We start from the raw sequence: 13869 nt of genomic DNA, 5'->3' as shown, positions 1-13869 counted from the left end.
AGAGAAACCTGTCCCCCTTTGATGCAGTTTTGTTTTAAAAGAGCGAAATTTCCCCGTAAATTACAATGCAATGCACATCCCTTTCTAAAATCTACCCCTCGATCGTCTCTAAACCTGGGACATTACAACTTCCAATCTCTTTACTTTGTTTTTGTCTTGCTTTAATTTATTTTATTTACTGCTTTGTTTGCTGCATTATATCAAAAACACAAAAAAATTAGTTACTTGCATTTACCTTATTTACTACCTTGTTTGCGTTCCCCATATTAAAAACACAAAAAATTAGTTACTTGCATTTACTTTATCTAGTTTGATTTATTTACTATTGCTAAAATGGGTACTCCTGAAAATACTAAGTTGTGTGACTTCACTAGCACAAATAATAATCATTTCTTATGCACACCTATTGCTCCACCTGCTACTACAGCAGAATTTTTTGAAATTAAACCTGCTTTACTGAATCTTGTCATGTGAGAGCAGTTTTCTAGTGTTAGTTCTGATGATGATGCTGCCCATCTTAATAACTCTGTTGAACTATGTGAAATGCAAAAGTATAAGGATGTAGATGGTGACATTATAAAATTAAAATTGTTTCCTTTCTCATTAAGAGGAAGAGCTAAAGATTGGTTGCTATCTTTGCCTAAGAATAATATTGATTCATGGACTAAATGTAAGGATGCTTTCATTGGTAGATATTATCCTCCTGCTAAAATTATATCTTTGAGAAGTAGCATAATGAATTTTAAGCAATTGGATAATGAGCATGTTGCTCAAGCATGGGAAAGAATGAAATCTTTGGTTAAAAATTGCCCAACCCATGGACTGACTACTTGGATGATCATCCAAACCTTTTATGCAGGACTGAATTTTTCTTTGCGGAACCTATTGGATTCAGCTGCTGGAGGTACTTTTATGTCCATCACTCTAGGCGCCGCAACAAAGCTTCTTGATGATATGATGATTAATTACTCTGAATGGCACACGGAAAGAGCTCCACAAGGTAAGAAGGTAAATTCTGTCGAAGAAACCTCCTCCTTGAGTGATAAGATTGATGCTATTATGTCTATGCTTGTGAATGGTAGATCTAATGTTGATCCTAATAATGTTCCGTTAGCTTCATTGGTTGCCCAAGAAGAACATGTTGATGTGAACTTCATTAAAAATAATAATTTCAACAACAATGCTAATAGGAATAATTTGGGTAACAACAACTATAGGCCATATCCTGCTAGTGGTAATGTGTAATATCCCAGGTTTAGAGGCTATAAAAAAAAGAACACCAAAGTGTGCATTGCATTCATGCATAGAAAATCCGGGGAATTTTCGCGCTTCACATAAAACTTACCACAGTAACTGAAGTTTCACTTGACTTGCTGGAATTGAAGTAGATCATCAAGTCAAGCGCTATAAACTTCACTGTGATCTTTGCTAAAACCTTGTTTTGGGTAGAGATGATTTGATCTTTGGGCTAGATCAAATAGTAGTAGAATTACAACAAACAAAACCTTAAGTAAGGGTCAACTACAAGATCTTATAAAAGATCTCAACATGGCATTCCTTACAACAACACATTAGTTAAGAATCAAACCCTAACTTAATAATACTTAAAAGTTAGCAACTACCTTTGTGTGTAATTTAATTCACTTATAAATAAGGTAAACCACAGGGCCTAAAGTGCATAAAAGCCAAACATTCTTATTTAAATCATAACTTATTAAATACATGGAATATCATAAAACTAAATCCGTTTACATTACGAATTATAGTTCAAACTATTTGAATAAAATTAACTATGAGTATTTTGAAACTCATATGATCATGCCTTGGTGAAATCAAATCCAACTATCCAAATTTGAGGAATAACCCTCAACTTTGACCTTTTGACCAATATTATAATATAAATCAAATCAAATATGATATAGTGACTCATCAACATTAATAAACCATCCACAAGATATTTAGTAACAAATGCCACTTGGCTATCCAAGAATAAATCATATGAGAGGATAATGATCTTGCCACATAGGATGAAAATATCTACATGACTTGCATCCTAAGCTTTGCCACCTCATGCTCAAAGGATTGCTATGGATGAGGGCATGACAACCAAGCACCTTAGTCATCTAACCAACACAAGAGTCACCACCTATGTGTCATGATACTAGAGCTTGCCCAAGCCTATAAATAGAGCTACACCCTTCATCCATTTGCTCATCAAGTACCATGATACATGGTAACAAACACATAGAGCCACTCCATGGGAATTATCTAGGATCAAGATGAAGAAGCTAGGAGGTGGAGGCATACCACAAGATGAAGGTTTATCAGATTTCCTGAAGAACAAGCTACATAATATTGCAAGGTAGAATCCCTAGGCAAACCATATATTTAGAGGATCATATCATCATATCTTGAGTAGGACCTTAGGCTATTACAAGACATTTAGAAGTGAGAGAGATTATAGATGCTAACCATAGCCATGTTCATACAAGAATATTAGAGAAGTACTAATCCTAGTTGTTCAAGTCAATATTGGATCTTGGAAGTGAGAACCCTATAGTAATACCTTAGGAGACCAATTCCATAATCATCACAACTTGGTATTAATTATAAACCCTAAGAATCTAGGATGAGTGTGATGAGAGGAATATTAAAGAGAGATTAGTGAGGAATGAGTGAATCTTGTCTAATACATGGTCATACCTTGTAGACATAGATGATAAGTTAAACCATGGATTACTTTGGATTATAATTATAACCCTGCCATACCTCATGCCTATTTATACTTCAATTTAGTGAAGCTTATGCAAAACCCTAAACCTTTTCATGTAGTATCCATCCTACATAAAATATTATGTCCCCACTTGTGTATCATGGATCACAAGTATAAACCAAGTTATAAATGCTTAGTATTAAATACCATTTGGTGAGTAGGATGAACCCAATACCCTATTTTACTTTGCTATCCAAATACCTTGTTGAGTGAACCAAATAAAATAGTATTCAGATAAGTAGTGGAGTTAATCATGATGAGCATAAGATCTATCTCAGATAATTTAAGCTAGAAGTTGCTAAGCAAGATTGATAATTATAGAGTTTGTTCAACTATTTTCTTAAACCCTAGAAATAATCACTCACATAAAATCATGAACCAATCCCATTTCCTTTACCATTTGTTAAACCCTAGCCATAATTAATTTTTATATGAATAATCAATATGGTTAAGCACTTGCAAAATATAATATGTTCACCATTCACATGTTATCAATTTTACATCTTTTAAAACAGAATTGATTCCTAAATTTAAAGTAATTGAATTAAACCCTAAAATTCATATCTATTTGAATTTTAACTTGTGCTTTATAAGAACTAAAGTTAATCCATTATAAATGGTTGTTTAAAAACAAAACAATGCAGTGGGTATTATCATAAAATGGTATTGATATTCAAATAGTTTTGAACCTGCAAAATAAGCCAGAGTTCAAATTTGAAATCAAATAGTAAATTCAAACCAGAAAACAAAATGCAAAACAAAAATTTGAAATAAGAAGTGGAGGGAAACTTACCTGGACCTCAGCATCGCAGCAGCCCATCACCACCACGTCGCAGCCCAGTACCGCACCAGCCGAGCAGGCCAACACAGCCCAGACGCGGCCCAGCCCAAAGCCACTTACCGTTTCGCCTGCTTTAAAAATCGTGCGAGAGGAAAAACGAGATCGTCGTCTTCTCCAACGACGACAGCACACAGGAGCACCCCGGCCACCTCACCGTGATGGATAGGGACGCCCCGGACGTCGTCAGACCTCTCAGAACCGCGCCCAACTCCTCTCGCGTCCGAGCCTATCCAACAGCATCTCGATTCGTGCTCGTTTACAGTACCATTGTCACCGCCACATCTCGGCCGTCGCCGGCGGTGAACTTCCTCATTTGCCCTCGCCAAGCTCTATAAATAGGCTAAGCGCTTCTCCAAGAAACCCTAATACCTCGACGCCCATCCATTCTCTCTCAGTAGCCCTCTATCTCTCGTGTTCTTCCACGCTCTGTCGCCGGCGTCAATGATGAACACGGCGGTACAGGCCACCTCAGCCTCCGGCGCATGGTCGAGGAGATGCGCCTTGGCGTATAGATCCTCTGGGAGCAAGCAGGCATCAAGGGGAGCTCGGAACCAGGAGGACTTCACCGTTCCCTTTCACTCGGGTTCGCCGGGAAACAGTCAATCGCCGTCGTCTCCGTCAACAATCGTCGTCGCCGACCACACCAGCAGGTTCAGGGTGAGTTTGCGCGCCGTTAGAGCATACTTTCGCTTCCTAGCTCCGTCTCTAGCTCGATTTCAATACCTCGCCGGAGAGCACCGCCGCGGGACATGTTTTCCGACATGGTTCCGACGACCAATAGTCCAATCCATCACCACCATCGTGTTCCTCGTCTTCTTCTCGTTCGACTGGTACCAACCACGTATCCAGGGGTACCTTGTAGCGGCGGCGCCACCGTGCTCTGGCCGCCGGCGTTTAACCGTCGGTAAGGTCAACGGCCCCAGTCCTCTTTGACTAGTCTTTGCCTGCGTGGCAGCCAACGTGGCAGTAGCCCCACCAGTCAGTCGCAGTGGCTAGGGTATGAACCGGTACGTTTACTATTTTCGTTTAATTACAAATTCCAGAAAATCATTGAAACTTTGCAAAATTGTATAAAATCCATTTCAACTCAGAAAAATATAAATAATATATCAAAATGCTCACAAAAATAAACTCTATCCAAATAAAATATAAAACAAAAATGTGTGTCAAAATAAAAATTCACTTATTTTTAACCTTATTAATTATGCCATTTCATTTATTTAAAATGCAAATTGAATTCAATAAATAATTAAGTTCCAAAAATTAACTTTTAACTATTCAGTAACTAAGTAAAATGTTAAGATTAATTTTCTTTATCATATTTGCATTAACTTAATTATTAGTGGTAATTCATAAACCCTAATTACAAATTACTATTTACCATTTTCTTTAAATAGTAATAACTCAAGAAAATATTATAAGCCAATATTATTTTGGTAAATCAAAACTCATTTACTTAAACATTCTTAAGTTAACAAATTAAATATTTTAAAACCTAATAACAATTATTAAACCCTGATTCTTAATTAACACCTAAATAGGAGTTGCTCTAATTATTAAATCTTGTGAAAATTAATAAAATGTCAAACCATTCCTAATTTTGATTCAAAGTAATTAGTTACCACACCTATATGTCCAACCATCATTTTAGGAGTTGTACCATAATTTAGAAACCCTAGTTTCAATTTGAGTAAGACCTGGATCCCATTATTTTATGTGATCATGTCAAAATGTTAAACCCTAAAACCCTAGTTGCTTATCACATGTGATCATGTGAATTTCACCTTACATAGAGAACCATATTATGTGACCAAGGAATGCATGCTTATGATCCATTAGCATAAACCAAGTCACATGAGATTATCATTTCATGTTTCTATTCTTAATTAAAACCTATATGATTCACTAGTATCACATAGGTATAAACCCTAGCTTGTTACTACATGTTAGCACCATTGATCATCAATCCTATATACCATACCATTAAGGTCAACCTCAATCATCAAACCCTAGTATAACTATAATGATAAACCCTAGTACCAACCTTGTGTAGCAATTCACATCACATGTCCCTATTCCACTAAACCCTACTTAGGAGATGATAATCCATTTAGCTTAGAAGCAATTAGAGATTACTTAGTGAAGCAATGGTGAAACCATAGTAAACCCTAGAGTTACATAGCTCCTATGTATAGTAGTTCATATTCTTATTTAACCTGTTCTTCAAAAGTTATTCTTTTGAAGTACCTATGTCAACCAACCCATAGAAGCTATAGTTCTTCTTTGAAATACTCATTATTTCTTAATTAACATGTTCTTCAAAAGTTATTCTTTTGAAGTATAATATAAATAATCATCAACCATGTCCTGTAGAACTTAAAATTGACCACTGTTCTTTACATATTGTTCCACCACTATTCTTTATGTGTGTACTTGTTATGATGTCTTATATCACTTGATTATAATGCTAATATAACCAAACCCTAATAAGAACCTTGTTTGAGAACCATTCTAAAAGTGCAACCAACCCTAAAGAAATCTTTACAACTCATATATCCTAAATCATCGAGGTTAGGTTACGCTCAGGACGATTGCATCTCATACTATGCATTATAGCATCTTTGCCAGTTCTTTAAACATTGTCCTTACCGGACGATGATGGTATTTCAGAATTTGGAGTTATCACGTATCGAAGCTTTTGCCTGCATAATCTTGCAGTCAAGAAAGGCAAGTTCATCGCTTGCTCATGTCATTTGATTATTTTTATCAAACTATATGCAAAGTATTATACTTATCACTCATGCATTGAAAAGCAAAGTATTATTTTACAATTATGAATATGACTATGTGGTGGGCAATGGAACCATGGTATGTGTTGATATGGTGGAGGTTCCATTGCAATGGGTTATATCACCCTAGGATTAAATTACCAATGCCGTCCAGTGATTCTAGCGCCGTACAAACCGCGTTGACCATGAGATCTATAATGGCTCTGGAAAAGCCAGCTGTATCTTTTCCCTTCTGCACGCCAACGGATTGGTAGAGCCGGTGGGGTGCTGGAGGCACTGCCGTAGGTTGGGATAGCCTTTTAAATCCCCATCCATTAGTGATGATGGCTCTACGATCTATGAAGGATTGTCCAAAGTACACCATGAGTAAAGCCGTATTATCGGGGGAAAGTCTACTGGAGGTGTGCGGGTGGACAAAAGGGTGGGTTTGCAGTCGCGGAGAAGGCGGTGTGGGCTTGGATCTTTATACCTGGCCTCACACCAAAGGAAGTGTGAACGGGGGCAAGTCCCTGCGGATGGCAAAAAGGGTGAGATCTCTTGTGGGAAAAGTAACGCACCTCTGCAGAGTGTATCAAATTGTGGCTGTCACTCCCTGTTCGGAAGGGAAGCTGCGAACGCGAGGAAAGGAACTCCACGAAGTTCTGGTCAACCTGTGAAGACTGACGGGCATAGTTTTCAGAATAAAATAAACCTTTTGAAGAAATGTTTACAAAAACTTGCATTAGCCTATGACTTTCTGGTCTATGGCTGTAGCTAGTGCATGATACACATATTTCCTAATATGAACTTGCTGAGTACGCTCGTACTCATTCTATCTCGTTTGAACCCCCTTCTTAGATCAAGGCACCGAAGGAGAAACTACCGTGGAACTCGAAGACAAAGGAGTCAACTGCAACAAGATGAAGAATCCAATCAAAGAAGTCAATGGAGTCAACTTCTGCATCAGCTATTATGGAAACCTAGACTAGTAACAGAAGGGAACCTTTCCCTAATCCTAGCACCTAAGTAGCTAGATTGCTATAGCAAGCCAAGTAGCTCATAATCTTGAGTTAGCAATAAGATAGACTACGAGTCGTTCTTCTGGAGCTTTATTTGAAGTTTTACCTCACTGTAAAGTAGGAGGTTGTGTTGATCTTATGTAAACAGTTCGTGTGTACTTCTATAGACATACCTTGGACTCGCATATGTTTCTGTTGTACCACTCTGAGAGATGTAATATGAGTGGAACGGTGTTTCACTTGTGTTATGTCAACGACTTGTGTACTACACCATGCAGTGGTACGCTGGGTCATCACAGCTGGTATCAGAGCAAATGCTTTGACCCTAGGATTAAAACCCTTTAAAGGAGACCTATAGGTTTGGTAGTGTCTATAGGAAGTTGTCTTAGCCAAACCAACTATTCTTTTGACTTGAGATGGGTATTCATTTGAGAATAATCCTGACACACTTGAGTCAATATTTCGTATCTATTTTCTTAAGTGAAGTTAGTTAGTTATCTTGCTTCATTCCAAATAATTAGAACACCATTGAAGCTTAAGATAATGGGTGGTAGTAGACCACAATTGGTATACAATACATGGTAGTCCAAAGAGAGGATACAACCATAAGGAAGATATCCTATTGGAAGAAGTATACCAATGCAAGTTATAGTTAGGTAAGAGTCATTAAAAATGTCAAATGACTGATGTTAAGTAAGGGAGATAAGTTATATAAGGTAGTATATGTCTATGATGAGTCAATCATAGGAGGTAAGGAAGAGTGATAGGAGTTACATGAGTCTACTTTCAATAATAAACTAGGTATTCATATATGATTCACTTGAGAATCATGGTATGATGGAGTAGAACATCATAAGTACGATAACAAAAGGATGATAAGGAGTAGGATTTAAGGAATAGTTCGAAAGCTTAGGCCTTAAAATCCTAAGAATTGTACCAAGTATGTTAGAACCATAGTCCTTAATTTAATGAAGGCTTATTTATAGCATATATCCTAGAGAAAACCTAGAGTTATAGGTGGTATATTCTAAACAATCATGTGTTTAGAGTAGACATGTTAGAACTAATTGAATTACAGGAAGTAGTCCTCAATAGCACACATATATGGTATACTATTTTGTTAGTACTTCCAAAGAAAACTAGGTTAACTTCAACTATCTCAGGCCATTTTGTTTCAAGTTTGTCTCATTGCAAATGTGCAATTAAGACAAATGTTGAGACAAATAGTAGAAATTCACGTATTGTGCTAAGTATCACAACCTAAACCTATCTTATGTGGTGTTATATACTACATATCTGATCCTGATGTTTAGGGATGTTTTACCCAACTACTATATTCAGGCATATAAGGATGTGTATTATAAGCACAAAGCTGGATTTTTCTTGGATTTTCTTGAATCTTCATTGATTGACTAGATCCATACATGAAGTTTGACTTTGATATGCAAATGCATGTTGCAATATCAAGCTCTTACTTGATGTTATAGGTCTAGAGGGTAAAGGTATTCGTGTGAGGAAGTGACGAATTCTGAGGATTTTGGAGTCAAGATGAATGTTCACTGGAAGAAAGAAGTCAAATTGTGGGAAGCAACCACAATACTCTACAGTAAGGACCAATCAAACTCACTTCTATCCTTAATCAAGGAGTACTTCAACATGGAAGTATCACGGAAGTGAGAAAAATAGTGAATATGGAGTAGTAGAAGTAGAGCTGTATTCATTCTGGAAGAAGAGAATGCAAGTGAAGTCACTTACAATACTATTTTTATAGTGTCAACAAGTGGTTATCTTGCAAAACAAACCCTAGAAGAAGGAAAATAGACAAGTGAAGTCGTAGCTGGTATAATAAGACCGCAGCTGATATAGGATAATCATGAAGAGAAAGCAGTGAAAGTTAGGTATATCTTAACTAAAACTATGTAAGTAGCCACAGCTGGTAAGTAGATATTGACTAGAACCATAACATAGCCACAGCTGGTATCCAATAAGCCACATCTGGTACTAGGTAGTCTGCAGCTGGTACCAGATAGCCACAGCCTGAACATTTCTTTACCCTAAAGGAAAGGGGGATTCCGCAGCTAGTATTTCACAGCTGATATCTCGTGGTTGGTAAATATTTAGTCGGAGGATTCATAATGGATACCCACAACTGTGTGGATACACCGCAAAGAATTCTTCGTGAGACTTTAGAAAGGTACAAAATATAAACCAGACTTAAACCAACTACCTACCCTTGGAGTTTAATGATTAGAAGAAAGGAAGTTTGAAGATTATTAGTAAACTCCAAGGGGGAGAGGAAGGCTGAATGAGAAGTATTAAGATGTAATATTGGGAGTATGATGGACCAAGAAGAAGGTCTGAACTGAGAGGAAGTCCGATCTTATTTTTATAAGGTTGTTGGGAACTACCCATATAAAAGTACTCTCAGGAGGTTGTCAGACCAGAAGCCGAGGTTCATATCTCGAGGAAGTAAGGGTTAGACCTTAACTAGAGTGGGTAATTGTTATTACTCAAAACCCAGAGAACTTAAGTAAGTATTAGAAAATGAAGTTGGATGAAGAAGTTATCGGAGGACATGCAAAGCTTAAGAAGGCTTAAGACCGAAGGAGTTTGACCATACTAAAACATAAGCCTATTAGAAAGATTCCTTTCATGGAACCTAAAGAAACCAAAAGGAAGATAACTAGCATAAACTAGAAGCCATGATTGGATGGACTAAATGAGTCTAATCCATTCGTAGGACTAAACCACCAGGACCATGCTTATTGTAAATACCTTACGAAGTACCATTACTTTCGTTATGGTAGTAAGGGAAAACAATACCTTACTTTAAAACCAATCTTTTAGAATCAAGGTTTGAACATCGCAGCTGGTACACCATAGTACCACATTACACCACAGCTGGATTACCGCAGCTGGTAGAACCAAGCTTTGAGTACCCAAATAGGAAGATGTCACCACAACCATTAGTAAAGCCCATTAACACAATAAGATGTCCTAAACCAAGGATCTTTGAATAGCAAGACTATAAGCTTAGAATATTGGAAGAAATCATAGAATTAAAGAAAGTATCAGTGCCAGACATCAGAAGACTTCAGGAAGGATCTGGACAAGGGATATATTCAATTATATCTAATGAGATCACTAGGGAGTTTGAAAGAATTGTGATCTGTTCAAGTCCGTTCCACATTCCGAAACATGAGAGCGTTCGAACTTCGGGACGAAGTTCAGTTTAAGGGGGAGAGGCTGTAATATCCCAGGTTTAGAGGCTATAAAAAAAAAAGAACACCAAAGTGTGCATTGCATTCATGCATAGAAAATCCGGGGAATTTTCGCGCTTCACATAAAACTTACCACAGTAACTGAAGTTTCACTTGACTTGCTGGAATTGAAGTAGATCATCAAGTCAAGCGCTATAAACTTCACTGTGATCTTTGCTAAAACCTTGTTTTGGGTAGAGATGATTTGATCTTTGGGCTAGATCAAATAGTAGTAGAATTACAACAAACAAAACCTTAAGTAAGGGTCAACTACAAGATCTTATAAAAGATCTCAACATGGCATTCCTTACAACAACACATTAGTTAAGAATCAAACCCTAACTTAATAATACTTAAAAGTTAGCAACTACCTTTGTGTGTAATTTAATTCACTTATAAATAAGGTAAACCACAGGGCCTAAAGTGCATAAAAGCCAAACATTCTTATTTAAATCATAACTTATTAAATACATGGAATATCATAAAACTAAATCCGTTTACATTACGAATTATAGTTCAAACTATTTGAATAAAATTAACTATGAGTATTTTGAAACTCATATGATCATGCCTTGGTGAAATCAAATCCAACTATCCAAATTTGAGGAATAACCCTCAACTTTGACCTTTTGACCAATATTATAATATAAATCAAATCAAATATGATATAGTGACTCATCAACATTAATAAACCATCCACAAGATATTTAGTAACAAATGCCACTTGGCTATCCAAGAATAAATCATATGAGAGGATAATGATCTTGCCACATAGGATGAAAATATCTACATGACTTGCATCCTAAGCTTTGCCACCTCATGCTCAAAGGATTGCTATGGATGAGGGCATGACAACCAAGCACCTTAGTCATCTAACCAACACAAGAGTCACCACCTATGTGTCATGATACTAGAGCTTGCCCAAGCCTATAAATAGAGCTACACCCTTCATCCATTTGCTCATCAAGTACCATGATACATGGTAACAAACACATAGAGCCACTCCATGGGAATTATCTAGGATCAAGATGAAGAAGCTAGGAGGTGGAGGCATACCACAAGATGAAGGTTTATCAGATTTCTGAAGAACAAGCTACATAATATTGCAAGGTAGAATCCCTAGGCAAACCATATATTTAGAGGATCATATCATCATATCTTGAGTAGGACCTTAGGCTATTACAAGACATTTAGAAGTGAGAGAGATTATAGATGCTAACCATAGCCATGTTCATACAAGAATATTAGAGAAGTACTAATCCTAGTTGTTCAAGTCAATATTGGATCTTGGAAGTGAGAACCCTATAGTAATACCTTAGGAGACCAATTCCATAATCATCACAACTTGGTATTAATTATAAACCCTAAGAATCTAGGATGAGTGTGATGAGAGGAATATTAAAGAGAGATTAGTGAGGAATGAGTGAATCTTGTCTAATACATGGTCATACCTTGTAGACATAGATGATAAGTTAAACCATGGATTACTTTGGATTATAATTATAACCCTGCCATACCTCATGCCTATTTATACTTCAATTTAGTGAAGCTTATGCAAAACCCTAAACCTTTTCATGTAGTATCCATCCTACATAAAATATTATGTCCCCACTTGTGTATCATGGATCACAAGTATAAACCAAGTTATAAATGCTTAGTATTAAATACCATTTGGTGAGTAGGATGAACCCAATACCCTATTTTACTTTGCTATCCAAATACCTTGTTGAGTGAACCAAATAAAATAGTATTCAGATAAGTAGTGGAGTTAATCATGATGAGCATAAGATCTATCTCAGATAATTTAAGCTAGAAGTTGCTAAGCAAGATTGATAATTATAGAGTTTGTTCAACTATTTTCTTAAACCCTAGAAATAATCACTCACATAAAATCATGAACCAATCCCATTTCCTTTACCATTTGTTAAACCCTAGCCATAATTAATTTTTATATGAATAATCAATATGGTTAAGCACTTGCAAAATATAATATGTTCACCATTCACATGTTATCAATTTTACATCTTTTAAAACAGAATTGATTCCTAAATTTAAAGTAATTGAATTAAACCCTAAAATTCATATCTATTTGAATTTTAACTTGTGCTTTATAAGAACTAAAGTTAATCCATTATAAATGGTTGTTTAAAAACAAAACAATGCAGTGGGTATTATCATAAAATGGTATTGATATTCAAATAGTTTTGAACCTGCAAAATAAGCCAGAGTTCAAATTTGAAATCAAATAGTAAATTCAAACCAGAAAACAAAATGCAAAACAAAAATTTGAAATAAGAAGTGGAGGGAAACTTACCTGGACCTCAGCATCGCAGCATCCCATCACCACCATCGTCGCAGCCCGATTGCACCAGCCGAGCAGGCCAACACAGCCCAGACGCGGCCCAGCCCAAAGCCACTTACCGTTTCGCCTGCTTTAAAAATCGTGCGAGAGGAAAAACGAGATCGTCGTCTTCTCCAACGACGACAGCACACAGGAGCACCCCGGCCACCTCACCGTGATGGATAGGGACGCCCCGGACGTCGTCAGACCTCTCAGAACCGCGCCCAACTCCTCTCGCGTCCGAGCCTATCCAACATCTCGATTCGTGCTCGTTTACAGTACCATTGTCACCGCCACATCTCGGCCGTCGCCGGCGGTGAACTTCCTCATTTGCCCTCGCCAAGCTCTATAAATAGGCTAAGCGCTTCTCCAAGAAACCCTAATACCTCGACGCCCATCCATTCTCTCTCAGTAGCCCTCTATCTCTCGTGTTCTTCCACGCTCTATCGCCGGCGTCAATGATGAACACGGCGGTACAGGCCACCTCAGCCTCCGGCGCATGGTCGAGGAGATGCGCCTTGGCGTATAGATCCTCTGGGAGCAAGCAGGCATCAAGGGGAGCTCGGAACCAGGAGGACTTCACCGTTCCCTTTCACTCGGGTTCCCCGGGAAACAGTCAATCGCCGTCGTCTCCGTCAACAATCGTCGTCGCCGACCACACCAGCAGGTTCAGGGTGAGTTTGCGCGCCGTTAGAGCATACTTTCGCTTCCTAGCTCCGTCTCTAGCTCGATTTCAATACCTCGCCGGAGAGCACCGCCGCGGGACATGTTTTCCGACATGGTTCCGACGACCAATAGTCCAATCCATCACCACCATCGTGTTCCTCGTCTTCTTCTCGTTCGACTGGTACCAACCACGTATCCAGG

This window comes from Lolium perenne, chromosome 2 (genome assembly GCF_019359855.2).
Source record: "Lolium perenne isolate Kyuss_39 chromosome 2, Kyuss_2.0, whole genome shotgun sequence".
NCBI classification, from domain to species: Eukaryota; Viridiplantae; Streptophyta; class Magnoliopsida; order Poales; family Poaceae; genus Lolium; species Lolium perenne.
This window is presented reverse-complemented; position numbering follows the sequence as displayed.